Source organism: Trachypithecus francoisi, unplaced genomic scaffold (assembly GCF_009764315.1).
Source record: "Trachypithecus francoisi isolate TF-2019V2 unplaced genomic scaffold, Tfra_2.0 Lachesis_group6, whole genome shotgun sequence".
Classification (NCBI taxonomy): domain Eukaryota; kingdom Metazoa; phylum Chordata; class Mammalia; order Primates; family Cercopithecidae; genus Trachypithecus; species Trachypithecus francoisi.
In genome coordinates, this window is record NW_022681471.1 from 94,759,189 (window position 1) to 94,779,933 (window position 20,745).

The 20,745-nt window shown below is 38.7% G+C and overlaps 1 pseudogene; it reads left to right on the plus strand.

Moving 5' to 3' along the window:
- The first annotated feature begins 278 nt into the window (after window positions 1-278).
- LOC117077799 lies at window positions 279-1,165 on the plus strand (annotated as a pseudogene).
- The last annotated feature ends 19,580 nt before the right edge of the window (window positions 1,166-20,745 follow it).

A 20,745-nucleotide genomic window follows, 5' to 3' on the forward strand; every position in this document is an offset into this window, starting at 1 on the left:
GTATACAAACTAAACACTCATTTAGGAATTAGGAGCATCCCGGGATGGAATGAGGAATGTGACAAAATCATCTAAATGTATTACAAATATAGGCTGGACTGAGCTGGTTGCTTCCTGTTATTGTGGGGGCAATTCACTTCGTCCCAACTACTTGATATTTTCACTTCTGGAGGTCATATTTCTCTAAGATCTTCCAGAAAAAAAGTCTTAAAGCTGCCTTAGCCTTTTTTTTTTACAGTCCAGCTCTTAATTTTTCCCTCCTATTCCCCAATAATAACATGAGTGTGGATCCAGCCTATCCCCAAAGCCTGCCTTGCTCTGAAGCATCCAACTGTAAAGAATCTTCACCTACACCGGTGACTTGTGGGCCTGAGAAAACTATCCATCCTTGCAAATGTCTTCTGCTGAGATGCCTCACACAGAGACTGTCTCTCCTCTTCCTTCCTCCATGGATCTGCTTATTCAGGACAGCCCTGATTCTTCTACCAGTCCCAAAGGCCAAAAACCCACTTCTGCAGAGAAGAGCACTGCGAAAAAGGAAGACAAGGTTCCGGTCAAGAGACAGAAGACCAGAACGGTGTTCTCTTCCACCCAGCTGTATGTACTTAATGATAGATTTCAGAGACAGAAATACCTAAGCCTCCAGCACATGCAAGAACTTTCAACCATCCTGAACCTTAGCTACAAACAGGTTAAGACCTGGTTCCAGAACGAGAGAATGAAATCTAAGAGGTGACAGAGAAACAACTGGCCAAAGAATAGCAGTGGTGTGACTCAGAAGGCCTCAGCACCTACCTACCCCAGCCTCTACTCTTCCTACCACCAGGGATGCCTGGTGAACACGACTGGAAACCTTCCAATGTGGAGCAACCAGACCTGCAGCAATTCAGCCTGGAGCAACCAGACCCAGAACGTCCATTCCTGGAGCAACCACTCCTGGTGCACCCAGGCCTGGAACAGTCTCTTCTATAACTGTGGAGAGGAATCTCTGCAGTCCTGCGTGCAGTTCCAGCCAAATTCTCCTGCCAGTGACTTGGAGGTTGCCTTGGAAACTGCTGGGGAAAGCCATAATGTAATACAGCAGACCACTAGGTATTTTAGTACTCCACAAGCCATAGATTTATTCCTAAAGTACTCCACGAACATGCAACCTGAAGATACCTGAAGATAAGTGAAACTGATATTATTCAATTTCAGTGTGGGCACTGGCTGAATCCTACCTCTCCTTGCCTCCCCTCTCTTATAGGATTTTTCTTGTTTGGAAACCACGTGTTCTGGTTTCCGTTACGCCTATCCAGTCAATTTGATGGAGGGTGGGGTATGATTGGCGCCTAATCAGAGACGTTTCTTTCTTTTTTCCTATTGAATCTTCCTGTAGAAAAACCTTTTAATAATCTTGGCTGTCAAGGACAACATGGTAGAAGCTGTCTCTGGCTATAGATAAGTACATACAATACTAGTTTGGATATCTTTACGGTTTGGAATCTAACCTCAGGAATAAGAAATAAAAGTACAAATTGGTGTGATGAAGGTATATTCCTATTTTTTGGGATTGGGAGGCTTTACTTATTTTTTTAAAAAGCTCTATTGAGGTGAAGGGTTAAGCTGTAACATACTACATTTATTTCCTCAACCCTTTTTGGCTCTGTTTTACTATAGCCCCCATTCTGTTGGTTATGCTAATATTTGTAGAAAGAGATCTTGTACTTGCTGCATCATAATGACATTAGTACTACTTTGGCTGGTTTAAGTACAGATGAATAAAACAACCATTTTTCCTTAAAAAAATAAATGTATTACAAATATTAAAAAAATGACATCAATGAGGTCAGTGGGGGAATAGGGTGTTGACCAAAGCAACTTTGGAAATTAATGGTCAGTAAAACTAAAGGCAAACAAAACTGTATATAAGCCTATACTCTTGTTGATAAATTGTAAATGTGAATTAACAATTCTGGTACTGCTATATATGTATACTGGAATTTAACCATTAAGTAAATGAACGAGAGATGGTGGGAGCCAGGTATCACTGCTGGAGTGACAGTTTATAGATAAGCATCAGGTGAAGGCTAGAGTGATTCATGTGGTAATAGATTAGAGTCAGTGGCAACAGTATGAACTCATATTTAGGTTTATATAGATACATATGGTTACACATAGAAATATTCATAGATATATGCATGTATATATCTATGTGTATATGCATGGGTTAGTATACACACATACCTCTCCTCCCTCTGTCAGCTGAGAGGATCTAGGAGCAGCAACACCCCAGTAGCAACAAGCTCACCTGGTGCCTCGATCTTGTTTTCTAATACTATTTTCCAATAAAAGGACCCGGGGCTTCTTGGAGGAAATTCCAGATGCTAGGACTGAGGCAGGAAATATACAAGATGAGCCTGAAGCATCCTGTAGTGCCAGAAATCAAGGAAGTGCTAAGCAACAACAACAACAAAATCAAACCACAATGTATGTTATAGGGCACAGGAGGCAACTGAAAGAGGTCCCAGTGGCCACAATGGGAGCAATTCAAGCAATGAAATATAGTAGTATCGGATGATAACCCAAAGTACAAGATCAGTATCTGTGAGTCCATACTGTCATAAACAAATCATTGAATAAATATATAAGTGTGGGAGAACAGACAAATCTGTGCAGAAGAATTCCAAATAAATTATGTAGATACTCTGCCCTCAAGGAGTGGAGTATGATTTCTCCCTTTTTTTTTTTTTTGAGATGGAGTCTCACTCTGTTGCCCAGGCTGGAGTGCGGTGGCGAGATCTCTGCTCACTGCAAGCTCCGCATCCCGGGTTCACGCCATTCTCCGGCCTCAGCCTCCCGAGTGGCTGGGAGTACAGGTGCCCGCCACCACGCCCGGCTAATTTTTTGTATTTTTGGTAGAGATGGGGTTTCACCATGTTAGCCAGGATGGTCTCGATCTCCTGACCTCGTGATCCGCCCGCCTCGGCCTCCCAAAGTGTTGGAATTACAGGCATGAGCCACTGCGCCTGGCCTGATTTCCCACTTCTTAAGCATGGACTGTGCACATTGATTGACTTCCTTCCAAAGTTTCAATATGGAAAAGGGGAAATAAAAGAGTAAATGTACAGTGGAGAAATATAACAGTACCTCAGCCAAGTGATCCAGGTCAATATCAAGAGTGATAAGTCATGTTGATAATGTTATATGCACTTGGTATGACATGATGAGATTGACACTTTATGGGTGAGGTCTTCTTCTCAAAATCTTACAATCCCAGTCTAATCATGAAAAACCTCAGACAAATCCCGATTAAGATACACTCTACAAAATATTTGACCAATTCTCCTCTAAACTGTGAAGAGTATCAAAAACACAGAAAGTCTGAAAAAAACATAGTAGCCAATAGAAGCCTAAGGAGACATGATGATTAAATATAATGTGGTGTCCCGAATGGTAAAGTAAAACAGAAAAAACCAGGTGATAACTAAGGAAACCTGAATCAAGAAAGGACTTCAGTTAATAATAATGTATCAATACTTTTTCATTAATTGTGACAAATGTACCATAGTAATGGAAAATGTTAATAATAGAAGAAATTGTATGCAGGGTTTATGAGAACTCTCTATACAATCTTTATGTTTTTTTAAAGTCTAAAACTGTTCTAAAAATGCAGTTTATTTAAAAACAAAAAGCAATGAGTCAGGGTTTTGGATGGAGCTCCTTTAAATCCAAGAAACATAACCAGAAGTGTTGCAAAAGCATTGAATAAATTCCACCTACCCACAGAGCATCAACGTTTGTATTTGTTGTTAGCAAAGAAATTTTGTAAATGTGTCAGCATACTAAAAAAAAAAAAAAAAAATGAAGTTTCACAAAGGCTTACAAAATAAGATATTTTCTTGGGTGGTATCATTAGAAGCTTCCTGGACAGAACACTAGCAGTTTTAGTCCAGTTGCATGATATTGAGATGTAGCATACCTACCAATTATCCCATAACTTACTTCTTAATATGGCAAGAAACATCAGTAATTATGGAGTCAATGATAGTATTTGATAGAGACACTATTTCTGAATCTCCTTCTACTCAAAGTTATCTATCAATGCAACCAGTCCCAGAGCACGGGGCTTCAAAATCTTCCTAAATTGAGTGTGGCATCTTCTCCTGAAAAGACATGTCTATTAACCAACTCAACATCTCCTCCTCGATGTACTGAATATCTTTCATTTGTCCTTTCCAATATATTCTATACCCCTCTTTACTCTGCACTGTGCCATGGAAGGCTGAACTCTGGGTTACATTAGAGGGCTCATTTGTCCTGACTTCCTGTTGGGTTTAGTCAATGGGGAACACCAACAGAAGAACAAACAGGAAGGAGGAGATGAGGTTGGAGTATTTATTCCTGATTCCATCCCTGCAGCATTGCTGCGTACTGTCTGCATTCCTCAGAAGGGTTTCAGCCCCTTCCTCAGCCCTTTGCACAGTACCACATGGCCTCAGTCTGTTTCCTTATTCTGTCAGGCCTAGGGTTGTAAAACATTCAACATATTTTAGCCTGGTGCTATTGCACTATCTCTTGTGCTTTTCCTGTCTTTGTATATTTATAAATAGTTCCAATATTATGCCTCTCCTCAAATTAACCTAATTTGACTGTTTCCCTTTGGAACCCTAATTGATATACCTCAAACTTAAAATGTCCCCATCTACATCCCCAACCCCCAATCTGCTTCTCCAGCTACAGTAGTCTTCCCCCATAGTAATTAAATGATAACTCCATTCTTTGAGTTGCTCAAGCCAAATAGCTTGGCTTGATTCCTATCTTTCAAACCTTACATAAAATTAACATCCTATATGTCTATCTTAGAAATGTTTCCGGAGTCTGACCACTTCTTAATGTTTCCACCACTATTTAATACTATCCTGGTTGAAGCCACTAGGTTATGTAGATTCTTTTAGGTTCCTCCTAACTGGTTTTTCTGCTTCCGTCTTTGCCCTCTGTGGTCTAGTATTAGACTTGCAGAAGCCAGAATGACCCTCTTAAAACACAAGTCAGATCATACCACTCCCTTGTTCAAACCCTCTAAAGGCTTCTTATTTCCCCTTAGGGTAAGATCAAAGTCTTGGCCACGTCCCCGCATATCACCAGCTCTCAGCTCATGCCATTCTACCCTTTACTCCCTCTGCACAAGGCACAATTACCTCCTTGCTATTCCTTGAACAGACCAAGCTTGCTCCTGTCACAGGGGACTTTCAAGTTACTGTTCCTTCTGTTGCATCACTTTTCTTCCAAATATCTATATGACTTGCTCCCTCACTTCCTTCATGACTCTGCTCAAATGTGTATTATAGGCAAGCCTTTCCTTAATCATGCTATATAAAAGAGCTGCACCCCCATTTCTCATCTCAATCCATCTCTTTTAGTTCATTTTATTTTTCTTCATAGCATTTATCACCAGACGCGTATTTGCTTATAGTTTTTCTTCCCTAACCTGAGTATAAGGTGGTATTCTTGACTATTTTGTTCACTACTGACTCCCAGGGCCTAGAATAGTTACTGGCCCATAATAGGCATTCCACAAACATTCATTAAATGAGTAAATGTATATGGTAACTGATATTGTAGTATACTTTAAAGATAAAGCTTTTGCATTGTGGTAAATCTAATTTTCAGTAAAGGTCTATAGTTTTAGACCAAACCTTCTAACGAAAAAGATCCACAGAATGCCAGGTATTTCAGAAAGGAGAGAACCAATGTGTGTTAGAAGTTTCTTTGGCTTTCTGTAACCATTGTGAAGAAACGTGTGAACCAGATCTCTTTGTCCCATCATATTAATAATGAAAGTCACAACATATAATAAAGGTTGTCATATTTTCCTTTAGAAAATTTTAAACTTTAGCTATACTCATTGTATACAATATAGATGCAATAATTATAATAGCAAGGTATGTTTTCGTACATTCCTATCAAATATTCTACTTGACCTGTTATGAAGAGAGTAGAAATTACATGTTGCCTGACTGGATAAGGTAGCATTTCTTGCACACTTCCTCTTTGGAGAGTTAGAATGTTTTAACAAAATAATGATGTTTCAACCTAATTTCACATAAAATAAATGTTGCCAAGAAAAATCTTTGCACCTAATTCGTGAACTCTCCATCTTCCCCTACCTTCTGTCCCCAACCCAATCCATTCATGTACCCTAGTCTGTGTATCTGCTCTGGATTTTCTAAATGCTACCTTAGAGTCAGACTGCAAGATTGTCAGAGTTAGAGACTTGGATTGCTTTATTTAGTGCCTAATAACCATTCAGTAAAGGAATTGATTTCACTAAATGAAACCTGGGCACTAGGCCATTGACTGAGCCTAAGTAAATTGGAAGAAACCAAATGAAACTCATGGTCCCATCTTACCATAAACTTCCTCCAGAGCTTCCATAGTATCCTCTCTTTCAGGACTCACAGAAGAAACTGCTCTTTGATTAATACATCCCAAACAATCCAGTCACCTAGAAAAAACCTGGCTTTTTAAATCTTCTGGGCTCTGTTTAGTCACCAGAAAGCAAGCAGCTATATTGTTGCAACTATATAGGACCCTATGCCCTGCGATCCTAATATTACCTGTGGTTTTCTCCCTTTGTACCAACCCCTTCAGGAGTTCATTTGTATCCTTTTGTACAGCGTGTCTTTTTGAAACAACCTTAAATCCTTTGTGGGACAATCTGGAGTATAAATAAATAATTGTGGTATGTGTGGGGTTTTTTTTTTTGTGTTCATTTTGTCTGTTTCCCACTGTGCTACATCATGAGTTGTGTATGAATCGATACAGAGCTGGAGGAAGATATCAGCACATGTCCTAGGTTGTATTTTCAAAAACTGACAGTTTACAGAATGTTTTCAAAAATGTGTAAGCTCAAAGCCCTTCCCTTCCATGGATCACTGATGATTATGTGTCTTCAGAATATTCCAGAGTTGTTGACATTGTCACATAATTCGCTTTTAAAGCCACATAATTCACCTTTATTTTTTGTCGTTGTTTTCTCCTTGTAACAAAGTTCAGTGTTAATGACAGAAGGTAGTAAAATATTAATAATTGGTGAATCTAGGTGAAATCTATATAGATATTCATTGCATTATGCTTTTTACTCTTTTGTAGGTTTGAAAATTTTTATTCTGAGAAGTAAAACATAAATAAAAATGTAATGCTAGCAAAGAATCCTCTCATCCCACTCTAACTTGAAATACGCTAGGCTGAACAGAATTAAAAGAATCATGAATGTTGTATGTATCTTGAACAACTCTTCTATTATGCTAATAAGCTGGACATCTGTGTTTATCTCCTTAGAGATGAGATGATTTGTGCTAAACAAAATCAAAAGTGTCTTGAGCATTATTCCAAGTTAAATACTGTTGTTTTGTGCCATTGAGTTATGTGAGTGGGTCAGAACTTTGTTAACTCTATTATGTCTGGTATTTACTTTGTAGGTATCCTCTAGTAAATATTCTCTGGAAATGGCTCCTTCAGTTTTTTAGAGCTATAGTTCTTCGGGATTCACATATTTGAGAATTAATGTTGTAGATATCACTTAAGTCCCTCCTGGATCATTTTTAACTTTGTAAGTTTGCTAGTTTCTTATACCTGTCCTCATCCATATGGAAAACTTCATGCCGTCTGGCTCTGATTCTGAGTTGATCCATATACTGTGAAATATGATAAATACGTCACTCTGATAACAAAAGCTTATTCTCCATCACCTGCCTTACCAAAGCTGTCAAATATAACTTGAGCCTTTAAACTCAAGGGAGTTTTGCAGATCCACACATGCTATAAAGGAATTTTTTTTTTTTCCAAGAAAAGGGAATAGGGTCCTGTGGCTTATTGTCTGAGATATATTCAACTCAATATTTATCGAGCTCTTATGAGGTGCTCTAACCATGTCCCAGATGGCATAAAGAAATTAGTAGTGTTTTGAAGGTGAGCCAAAACCTTTACAGCTTGTGGTAAATGCTGCCTGGCCTGGGACTCACTGTTCAGGGCAGTGGGTTCCCCTCTGGCCCAGGGCAGATCCAGAAATGCCATCCAAGGGTCAAGCCCTAGAATCGGGAACCCCAAGAGCCTGCTTAGTGTTCTACTCCCTGTGGCAGTGTTGGTACCTAAGATGCAAGACAAAGTTCTTTTACTTTTCCCTCTACTTTTCTCAAACAGAAGGAATTTTGCCCTGTAGCCACCACAGCTGGTAATGTACTGAGTCTCACCTGAAGCTAGTAATTCTCAGAGGCTCATGGAGGCCCTTGATGTAGTACCTGGCTATTGCTGCTCTTTATTCAGGGCTCAAGGGCTTTTTAGTTAGCAGGTGATGAATACTGCCAGGACTGGGTCATTCCTTCAAGGCAGTGGGTTCTCTTCTAGCTTAGGGTGTGTCTAGAAATATCCTCTGAGAGCTAGGGCCTGGAACAGGGGCCTCACAACTGACTCAGAGCACTTTGGCCCTCGGTGGCAAAAGATTCCCCTCTGACCAGAGTTGGATTAAATGCTTCCTCTGTGTCAATGGAGTTTAGTCTGGTTTTCCTTTCTGCTCTAACAGGATAGCACGAAATTCAATGCCTCACAATTGCTGTGCTCTCCCTCCCCAGCACCCAGAGACATGAGGTCTGCAGCACACAGCCGCTGCTGGGTGTGAGCGAGGGCTGTCCTTGGGGATTCAGGATTGGTTTTGCTATCTCTTCAGTGCCTCCTTCAGCGATATGAAGTTAAAACCAGGTACTGTAAGTGCTCACCTGATTGTTGGTTCCTATGAAGGTGTTTTTTCTATGTAGATAGTTGTTAACTTGGTGTCCTTGGCGGTGCGGGGCAGGGAGATGATTGGGGGAGCTTTCTATTCTGCCATCTTGCTCTGTCTCTCTTTCTACACTGTAGCTTTGAGGTAAGTTTTAAAATCTGTCTTCCAACTTTGCTCCTTTCAAGATTGTTTTTGTTATCTGTGGTCTCTTGCATTTCCATATGCATTCTAAGATCAGCTTATCATTACTGCGATAAAGGTCATTGGGATTTTGATAGGAAATGCATTAAATAAGTAGATCAATTTTGGGAGTATTGTCATTTAAACAATATTACGTTTTTAATTTTTTTAATTTTTAAAATTTTTCTAGAATTTATCTTTCAGAGCTGCATTTCTAATAAAATTTTACTTATTCTTAAAATGTATAACAGTAGTTCGTTTTTGTTATTTTAAACAATTATGTACTAGTATTTTTTGTAATATTTTTATTCTTAGAACCTTATAATCAGAGACAATATAAAAAATAAAAGTAATATTAAGTCTTCTAATCCATGAACATAGGGTTTTTCCATTTTTTAGCTCTTTTAAATTTCTTTCAATTGTGTTTTGTAGTTGTCAGGGTATAAGACTCATATGTCTTTTGTTAAATTTATTATTATTTTACTCTTTTGAATAGTATTTAAATGAAATTTTTTGTTTCATTTTTTGATTGTTCATTGCTGGTATATGTAAATACAATTGATTTTTATATATGGATATTGTATCTTGCAACCTAGCTGAAGTTATTTACTGGCTCTAATTTTTTTTGTAGATTCCTTAAGGTATTCTACATACAAAGTCATGTCATATGTGAATACAAATAGTTAACTTACTTTTCCAATCTGGATACATTTTATTTATTTTTCTTGGATAATTGTTCTGGCTAGAATGTCCAATACAATTTTGAATAGAAATGGTGAGCCGGGTGCAGTGGCTCATGCCTGTAATCCCAACACTTTGGGAGGCCGAGGTGGGTGGATCACCTGAGGTCAGGAGTTCGAGACCAGCCTGACCAACATGGAGAAACCCCCTTCTCTACTGAAATTACAAAATTTGCCTGGCATAGTGGTGCATGCCTGTAATCCCAGCCACTCTGGAGGCTGAAGCAGGAGAATCACTTGAAACTGGGAGGCAGAGAGATTGTGGTGAGCCGAGATCGTGTCATTGCTCTCCAGCCTGGGCAACAAGAGCAAAACCCTGTCTCAAAAAAAAAAAGAAAAAGAAATGGTGAGAAGGGACATCCTTGTCTTGCTTTTTATCTAAGAGGAAAGCTTCTATCTCTTCACCATTAAGTATGATGTTAGCTGTGAATTTTGTTTTTTTTTTTTTTGTAGATACCCTATACCTATGTATGTCAATTAAGTTAAGCTTTTAAGTTGTATTGGCCAAAACTACAGTATCATTTCTTATTTGAATTTGCTGGCTCCATCCACTGAGAGAGTTGTTCTAAAACCTCCAATTATTGTTTTTGGATTGTATATAGTTTCTTGTTGGTCTCTCAGTGTTTGTTTCAATATTTTGAGGCTATGTTATTAGATATATACCTATTTGGGATTGTTATATATTGTTGAGTTGACCATTCCATATTTGCACTCTTCCTATTCCTCTTTATCTCTAGTAATATTTAAGCATAAATTCTGTTATCCTTTTTCTTTAAAACTTTTGATCCACTTGTATTTTAGGCATGTCTTTTATAAGCAGCAAAGACTTTTTCTGTTTGTATGTGCTTTTTAATTTAGTTTGACAACCTTAGTATTTTGCTTTGAGCATTGGTTTAATTTTGTTTAACTTAACTAGTGATATATTTACATTTTAACATATTATTTACTACTTTTCCTCTTCCCCTTTTTATTCCTTGATCTTGACCTTTCTACCTTTTTTTAAAATTAATCAAATATTTTTAAATATTTCATTTCAACAATCAATTTTGTATTATTTTATTACTCTTTTAATTTTTACCCTAGAGATTACAAATTCATCACTGACTTATCTCAGTATAACCTAAGTTAGATCTTTCACCACGTTCTGAGCAATCCAAGAATCTTACAATTTTTAAAATTCCATATATCCCCATTCTTCCTTTGGCCTATTGTGGTTATGCATTTTAATTCTCCATATGTTTTAAACCCCATAGACAGTCTATTGTTTTGAACAATTTATGTACATATTTATCCTATCTGGTGGCTCTTTATACCTTCTTGCATTAACGTGATTACAACTCAGATAACTTTTTCTTCTTTCTTCTTCTTTCTTCCCATAGTATTTCTTTAAAGAATTCAATCACGTTCTTTTTGTTTTCCTGAAAATGTCTTTATATTCTCTTTATTTTTGAATGGTATTTTCACTGAGTATAAAATTCAAATTGGCAGTTTTATATTAGCATTTCAAATATATCATTTTACTATTTTCTGGGTTCCATTGTATCTCTTGAGAATCTTGCTGACAGTTCATTTGGAGGAAAATGTAATTTTTTTCTCTGTATGCTTAAAATTTTTTTCTTTCTGTCTTTTGTTGTCATCATTTTAATGATTTTATGCCTATGTGTGATTTTCTTTGTAATTACAGTTTGGGTTCATAGAACCCAGACTAATGAAGTTTGAGAAACTTATTAACTTGCATTTCTTCAAATATTACTTCTACCTCATTCTCTCTTTCCAGTCAGCTAGAAACACAAATTATACATATGATAGGCCATTTCTCACATTCTGTCTATCTCTTATATGTGTTTCCCATTTTTAACATTTTCTCTCTGTATTTCAATGTGCATATTGTCCACCAACCACCTTGCAGTTTACTACTCCATTCTTCTGTTGTGCTAATTTGCTGTTGATTACATTTAGATAACTTTTAATTTCGTGTTATACTTTCCATTGTGGAATTTTTATCTTATTCTTTTAAAATAAATTTCAGCTGTCTGGGGAGAAATTTCTGTTTTACATCTATTTTCTTGAATGACTTAATCATATTTATAAAGTTTTAATGTCCATGTATTGTAACTTCAATTTCTGAGTCATTTCTGGCTCTAATTGTCTTTATTTTTCTTGCTTTTTGGTCATTTGGTTCTGTTTCCTGCCATGACTTTTAATGTTTGGTTGAATATGGAGCATTGTGTATGAAAATTTGTAGAGGCTCAGGATAATATTATTTCCCTCCAGGGAAAAATTAATTTTCTTCTGATAAAAGATGGAGCTAGGAAGTTTGCCTTGTTCTAGTTGAAACTCTTCTATTCCACTTTACTGTTATTATTAAGGTATAGTCATTCTGGATCATTAACTAAAATCTGGCGTATTTACTAGAACACTTTTTCTACGGTGGCCTTGACTTCTGGATTTCATCCTTGATATGATTTGGCTGTGTCCCCACCCAAATTTCATCTTGAATTTGTCTGAGAGACCTGGTAGAGGCACTTGAATCATGAGGGCAGGTCTCTCTTGTGCTTTTCTCGAGAATAGCACATAGGGAATAAGTCTCATGAGATTTGATGGTTTTAAAAAGGGAAGTTCCCCTGCAAAAACTCTTCTCTTGTCTGCCACTATGTGAGATGTGCCTTTCACCTTCTGCCATGATTGTGAGGCCCTCCCAACCACATGGAACTGTAAGTCCATTAAACTTCTTTCTTTTGTAAATTGCCCAGTTTCAGGTATGTCTTTATTAGCAGCGTGAAAACAGACGAATACAGTAACTTGGTACTAGTAGAGTGGGGTGCTGCTGAAAAGATACCCAAAATGTGTAAGTGACTTTGGAACTGAGTAACAGGCAGAGGTTGGAACAGTTTGGAAGGCTCAGGAGAAGCCAGGAAAATGTGGGAAAGTTTGGAACTCCCTAGAGACTTGTTGAATGGCTTTGACCAAAATGCTGATAATGGTTTGGACAATGAAATCTATGCTGAGGTGGTCTCAGATGGAGATAAGGAACTTATTGGGAAATGGAGCAAAGGTAACTCTTGTAATGTTTTAGCAAAGAGGCTGGCAGCATTTTGCCCTTGACCTAGAGATTTGTGGAACTTTGAACTTGAGAGAGATGATTTAGGGTATTTGGTGGAAGAAATTTCTAAGCAGCAAAGCATTCAGGAGCTGACTTGGGTGCTGTTAAGGCATTTAGTTTTAAAAAGGAAACAGAACCTAAAAGTTTGGGAAATTTGCAGCCTGACAATGTGATAGAAACGAAAATCCCATTTTCTGAGGAGAAATTCAAACTGGCTGTAGAAATTTGCATAAGTAATGAGCTGAATGTTAATCACCCAAGACAATGGGAAAAATGTCTCCAGGGCATGTCAGAGATCTTTGCAGCAGCCACTCCCATCACTGGCCCAGAGATTTAGGAGGAAAAAATGGTTTTGTGGGCTGGGCCCAGGGTCCCCATGCTGTGTGCAGTCTAGGGACTTCATACCTTCATCCCAGCTGCTCTAGCCGTGACTAAAAGGGGCCAAAGTACAGCTCAGGCTGTTGCTTCAGAGGGTGGAAGCCCCAAACCTTAGCAGCTTCTGTGTGGTATTGAGCCTGCAGGGATGCAGAAGTCAAGAATTGAGATTTGGGAACCTCTGCCTACATTTCAGAGAATGTATCGAAATGCCTGGATGCCCAGATAGAAGTTTGCTGCAAGGGCAGGGCCCTCATGGGGAACCTCTGCTAGGGCAGTGCAGAAGGGACATGTGGGGTCAGAGCCCCCACACAGTCCCTACTAGGGCATTGCCTAGTGGATCTGTAAGAAGAGGGCTACCGTCATCCAGACCCCAGAATGGTAGATCCACTAACAGCTTGCACCTTGCACCTGGAAAAACCATAGACGCTCAGTGCCAGCCCATGAAAGCAGCCAGGAGGAGGACTACACCCTGCAAAGCCACAGGGGTGGAGCTGCCCAAGGCCATGGGAGCTCACCTCGTGTATCAGTGTGACCTTGGTGTGAGACATGGAGTAAAAGGAGATCATTTTGGAGTTTTAAGATGTGACTGTCCTGCTGGATTTTGGACTTGCATGGGGTCTGTAGCCCCTTTGTTTAGGCCAATTTCTCCCATTTGGAATGGCTGTATTTACTCAATACCTGTTCTCTCATTATATCTAGGAAGTAACGAACTTGCTTTTGATTTTACAGGCTCATAAGGAGAAGGGACTTGCCTTGTCTCAGATGAGACTTTGGACTGTGGACTTTTGAGTTAATGCTAAAATGAGTCAAGGCTTTGGGGGACTGTTGGGAAGGCAAGATTGTGTTTTGAAATGTGAGGACATGAGATTGGGAGGGGCCGGGGCAGTATGATATGGTTTGGCTGTGTCCCCACCCAAATCTCATCTTGAATTCCCATGTGTTGTGGGAGGGACCTGGTGGGAGGTAGTTGAATCATGGGGGTAGGTCTTTGCTGTGCTGTTCTCATGATAGTGAATAAGTCTCACGAGATCTGATGGTTTTAAAATGGGGAGTTTTCCTGCACAAGCTCTATTCTCTTGTCTGTCACCATGTGAGACATGGCTTTCACCTTCTGCCATGATTGTGAGGCCTTCCCAGCCACATGGAACTGTAAGACCATTAACTTCTTTATTTTGTAAATTGCCCATCTTGGGTATGTCTTTATCGGCTGCGTAAAAATGGACTAATACAATCCTCTTAGCAGTTGCTTTGTTTTTGAATCCTCACAACCATGCTTCATTTGTTTTCACAAAACATCAAAGGAAGATGATGTGTGATGGCAGCTACATCTCAATATATTTCCCTTCTCTCTGGCATAATGATCCTTCAACTTCTGGTTCTTGAATTCCTTCAAATAATTGTTTTTGTATTGAAATACCTTTTGTACTTGTTCTCATTTGGAGATTTAATCTGACATCAGCTAATCCTTCATGAAAGAAGAGAAAGAGAAACTCCCTTCATGAGTTCTGTTCTAATTATTTTGTACTTTAGCTGCTGGAAGACTATTTAGGAGACATTATCTAATAGTAATCTTTCACTCTGATTTTAGGATTCAGGAGCAAGTAGTATAAAATTTTTGAAAGTTTGGAATACCGAGGGAATGAGAACTTTAGAAAGGCAATACAAATAAGGAAAGTAAAGTAGTACAGGAGAATAGAAATTGTCACTATAATAGGAAGGGAATTGAAGACTTACAGTTTCACAGAGAAAGATTCAAGAAGAATATAGCCAACTTAATCAAATTCTGTGGAGTTTAAGGAGAAGGAAGAGCCAGAAAGGACCACTTGACCTCATCTCTAGGAAGATAATTATGAAAATCGAGTGAGTAGATTTAGAAAGGGGATAAGAATAATACTTAGATTATGAGGTTAAAAAAAAAAAAGTCATTAAGAAAGTAGAAGAGACTCCTCCTTAAGGAATTTAACAATGAAAGAAAAGAGAAAAAGTTAAGAAACTTAGTGAGCTAGCAAACCCCAGGGAATGTTTTTAGAGAAGTTTCAAATATACATGAGATTGGTGGTAGAAAAATTTTAGGGATCAATGAAAGTGAGAACAAGGGTATCTATGACAAGGGTATCTAAGACATTACATTAAGAACACATATAAATGGGAAAGCCTATGAAAGGAAGCTGTGGAGTGCTGTATCTTTTGAGAGAGAGGGAAAGGAAAAAATGGCCTGATTCTTTTTCCAATTTAAGGAGAATTTTAGGTTATATGCTGAAGGTGGAGATGACAGTCAAGGCTTGAAAAGAATGGGGTTCAAGATGAAGTGACTATGAGGGATGTTGGAATTATAGGGTTAAAGAGACCATAAGACTAAGTTGTTAAGCATCCAGTTGGGTAATCCTCTTAGGTGATTTTAGCGATAAACTACTCGGTGACAAAGATCTGGAAGTGCTGAAACAACAGCAATACAGTTGGGAGAAAGATGGTATGAAACAAGATATGTTTCAAAAGAGAAAGATTTTTCAAGCAAGGGTGGAAGAAAATAGCATGGAACAGTTTTTTTAATCTGTATCTCTTTGCTGTGAAAGATAGAGTAGCTTATCAAGAAGATATTTGCTTGAGGGCTGTGATTTTTGGTTAAATGGTATTATAGAAAAATAAAAGGATGTGTTGGAATTTGATCCAGGAAGGCAAAGGAAGAAGACATGGTAGAGAATTCTGCTAAAGGTGAATGGACCTGAGGATAAAGAGATGAAATAGGGATGAAAGTAGAGGGAAAAGTAGTATTGGTGGATGAAAGATGAGGAAATGAGAGGCTGGGTCATAGGCCAGAGGAGCACGTTAAGGACAAGTCAATATTAAGGAGGCTGAAGTTTTGTAACTGAGAATTTTCAATGTGTTCACATGGTCATATTTACTTTCCAATAAAAACATTAGGTACTTTCTACATATTATTTGAATCAAGGTGTTGAGTTCTTGGAGCTTTATTATGTCTTGTAAGGTGGTGGGTTAGAGGAGTAGAACGTTTAATTTAGAAGAGATAACACTGAAAACCTTTCATTTCAACTTACTTCCTATCGTTGTAATATTTTTTACATATTATTGTAGAAGCTCAGAGAAAACTTTCTCCCTACCCACTGAAGGTTTGTTGAAATGACTGACAGTAGACAGATTAATGGGAGAAAAAGGCATACAAATATATTAAGGTGCATATGGAAATGGGAGTCCTGCAAACATGAAACTCAAAGATGGGCCATATGGTTGAGGCTTAAATATCTTCTTCACAGGGAGAGAAAAGTTGGGGGCACTGTTGGCAATTTTGGAGGGATAGTAAATGATTTTTAGGGGAAATGGATGAACCCAAAAAGCAGTGGCCTCGGAGAAAGTTCTCAAGCCCTGGGGGAGGTAGCAAGAAGGCAAGGGATGGAAATTCACTGGGAACAAAAAGGTTGTCTTATGCAGATAAAGTCTCCAAGGCAGTCTTTCAGAGCTGCCCTCAGAAGAATAGAAGAAAAGTCGGTCTGGGCATGGCGATGATTTTTAGTCTGTTCTATTCTCCAGTAGTTAATCTTTCCTGGTTATTTGGTAAGATTCCTAGAGTCCTAGAGAGGGGGGTCTTATGACAATTGAATTTCTTTTGGAAAAGTTTTCTTCATCAGAAAAGGAAGTTCCAGGGACAGTTTCTTCCTGTGCTTGGAAAAGAAAGGATCAGAGAGACAGGGAGGTGAGAGGAAGACAGAGGGAGACCTTAGTTATGAGGCTTATTTCTGAGGTTTTCCTATTTTAGTTCAAAGTATTTAGCATGCCAAAGGGCTGAGCTTTTGGAGTATCATTTTCTGAACCCCAATAATGTAATTCAGCAACATTCTCTAATTAATTTTTAATGTATTCTTGTAGTTGGTTTTGATTGCCATCAGCTCACAATTTCTGGATTTAAGTTATCCAGGAATTTTAATTGCTCTAGAGGCTATCACTAGTTCAGAGTTGGCTCTTTTCAATGTTCAAGAGATTATGAATTACATGGGAGAGAATGTTTTTAAAGTCATGCCTTAGTGATATTTCCTGTTTTGAATCCAGTCTTCTCTTAGGACTTGAGTTTCGTTCATCTTACACCAGGCTGATTTGTAGCTCCTGTATGCTTTTTTTTAGGGAACAATTTCCAAAGAATTTGTTTTATTTCTACAAATCTCATCTGTTGTATTCTCCTTCAAATAGATGCAACACCTGTATCTTCTTTGCTAAACATATGGTTCAGTGCCTAGCTTTCACTGGCTCAATCTTAGACCCAATTTATTAGTGTAGTCCCTAGTTCCCTGTCTTGTTTCTCAGCTTTTTTGATTCCTTTCTGTAGAGTGCAGAAAGAAACGCTCTATTTCAGAAAAGTCCAACTCATGCTGGGACTTTTCTGATTTAGACTAAATCCATAGTATACACATTTGGAAACCTATGTCTGCTTGGGGGGCCATCTGGCAACTTAAGAGAGTCCTTCTTACTGCTGTGAAGTCCCTGACTGTTGTGAAAACACAAGTCCATTGCTTTCAAGGTCTTGGGAGGGGAACAGCTAATTTTTCCTTCTTCTTTTGCAAAACAGAAGGAACTGTAAATAACAATCCTCTAGATAACGCAGATGGGTTAACATTACCAGGATTTGCTATCTCAAGTACTAAAAATCCTTCTTCTTGTGTTGTTGCTCTACTACTTACAGAAGTTCAGGATTTCTGCTGCTGATAAGTAGCCTAACAGAGGGGAAATTGTATGGAAGAGAAAAATAGCATGTTTACCCCCAAGAAGTGTGGAGTAAATCTGTGGACTTTTATTGAATTTGGAATCTGTTTGTTCCAGATAATTCTCCTGTTATGACAAAAGATTCAGAACATGACTCTGTTTTATTATTTGCTATAGGACAACTAGTTTTTAATTCTTATAAAATTTAAAAGACTTTTAGTGACTTGGCAGTTCTTGGGTATATTAAACACCTAATGTAAATCTTGAGTTTTCCTCTTTATTTTAGGTGTGATGAGTACTGTAATAGTTTTTTTTTATTGGAACATAATGATCTGATATTGACAAATGTGAAACAAATATGGATAGTGTCACTTGACAGGAGTATTATAATGTCACTGAATATTTGGCTATTATATGTGAAAGATATATATATATATATATATTTTTTTTTTTTTTTTTTTGAGACAGAGTCTCACCCTGTCGCTCAGGCTGGAGTGCAGTGGCGTGATCTCTGCTCAATGCAAGCTCTGCCTCCCAGGTTCACGCCACTCTCCTGCCTCAGCCTCCCGAGTAGCTGGGACTACAGGCGCCCGCCACCACGCCCAGCTAATTTTTTGTATTTTCAGTAGAGATGGGGTTTCACTGTGTTAGCCAGGATGGTCTCGATCTCCTGACCTCATGATCCACCCGCCTCGGCCTCCCAAAGTGTTGGGATTACAGGCGTGAGCCACCGTGCCCGGCCAAAAGATATATTCTAATCAACCACGTATCTTGAGTATTTTCACCACCTTGCATTCTCTTCCCTGCAGGGAGCTTTGTTAATGAACAAGCTCTCAGGATCAGCCTTTTTTTGTGTGTGTAAGAACTTGCTGTGTTCAAGGAGTCTGCTGGATGCACAGGGTCGTTTATAGAATCAAGACGTGCTGCCTCCTCTCCCTGAATGAATGCTCCATCTATTGGAGTCCAATATATATAATAGATGTGTGAATAAGTACTGAAAAGCAGTGGTAATTAGTTTTGATTTTAGGAAAACTAGAAGAATCCTAGTGAAGGTTGCATATGAATAAGATTTCAACAGAGAGAAAAGGGACCCTTGATTGGGAGTGGATACAGAATTTTAAGCGAAGAATAAAGCATGAACTAGGGCATAGGGGCTGTCTAAACTGCCTAAATTGTTATCTGGTATCTCATGGACATTTTCGGCTACATTACATTAAACTGGATGTTAATACAAGAACTATAAAAGAGCATAGCAGCTGTGTTTTATATCAGTGAAACCCACTGAGATATCTGTCAAATGTTTACCATGGAAGTACTCACACGTATGTGTGCATGTGGACACATGCACACATACATACTAACTGGGCCTTTTACCTTTCACATGCCCCTTCTGTCCTCCACCAAGGTAACCATGCCTTTGTAATCAGGAAGCTAACAAAGTAGTTTCCTATTTTATATTTAGAGGTAATACCACAACTAATCCCTTAAACATCATGCATTTTGAGTATCATATGCATTATCAGCTTACAGAGATGTTAACTGTGCTTCCAATAATAGTAGCCAATTCCAGATTCTGGCAGAGATTTTGCAATAGCTGACTTTACTATGTCTTTCCACCTTGTTGATGTGCATTCAGAGGAACAGTTTTACCACCTCCTCAAGATTAGAAGGAACCTGTGATGGTCACCTCCAGAATGGCCACCAGTGATCTCTACATCCTGGTATGAAAGGAACATAAATCTTGGGACCCCAAAAATCACTAAGCCAAAGGACAAGTCAGCTGGGAACTGCTTAGGGCAAACCTGCCTCCCATTCTATTCCTAAAAGATAGCTACTAAGATTAAAAAAAAAAAAAAAAAACCTAAATACCTCCCTCACAAGGGATTTCCTTGTGGACAAAGGACAGACAGAAGTCAAAGTCATTCCTCTGCTCACTGAGGTAAATGTATATCTGATTGCCTTCTTTGGAAAGGCTCATCAAAAAGTCAACAGAATGCAACCATTTGTCTTTTATCTACCTATGATCTTGAAGCCCCCTCCCTGCTTTGAGTCGTCCAACCTTTCAGGACTGAACCGATGTACATCTTACATATGTTGATTAATGTCTCATGTTTCTCTAAAATGTATAAAACCAAGCTGTTCCCCAACTACCTTGGGTACATGTCATCAGAACCTCCTGAGTCTGTGTCATAGGTGCGCGTCCTTAACTTTGGCAAAATAAACTTCCTAAATTGACTGAGATCTGTCTCAGATATTTGGGGTCCATACTGGTATTCACAATCTTGTATAGTTCCCTCCAAAACTGTATAACGTTTATTCAGTATAACAAATAGAATACAGCAGAAGTGTTGGTATGTCACTTCAGAGATGAGGTTTTAAAAGACTATGGCTTTCTTCTTGGGCTTTTTCTCTACGTCTTTTGGAACACTTGCTCTTAAGCCGGTGGTCCTGTGGGGACAAGCAATCAGTGTATGGAGATGCCTATTGTATTAGTCCATTCTCACATTGCTATAAAGAAATACCTGAGACTGGGTAATTGATAAAGAAAAGAGATTTAATTGGCTCATAGTTCTGCAGGCTGTACAGGAAGCATAGTGGCATCTGCTTCTGGGGAGGTCTTTTGAAGCTTCCAATCATGGTGGAAGGTGAAGGGGGAGCTTGCAAATCACAAAGCAAGCGTATTACAAGTAGTTAGATAAGCATGAAGCGGTCAGGAGAGGGCTCTTCCCCCACCCACTGGGAACATCAGTTGATGGTTTGGCAGTTATCACATTGCCTCTCTGAAAGTGATACATTGGCAGCTGGTGCCAGGAAGAAGCCATTTTCTGATGGTCCACACCTGTTGCACTAAAGGGTTATTGAATGCAGGTGCCAGG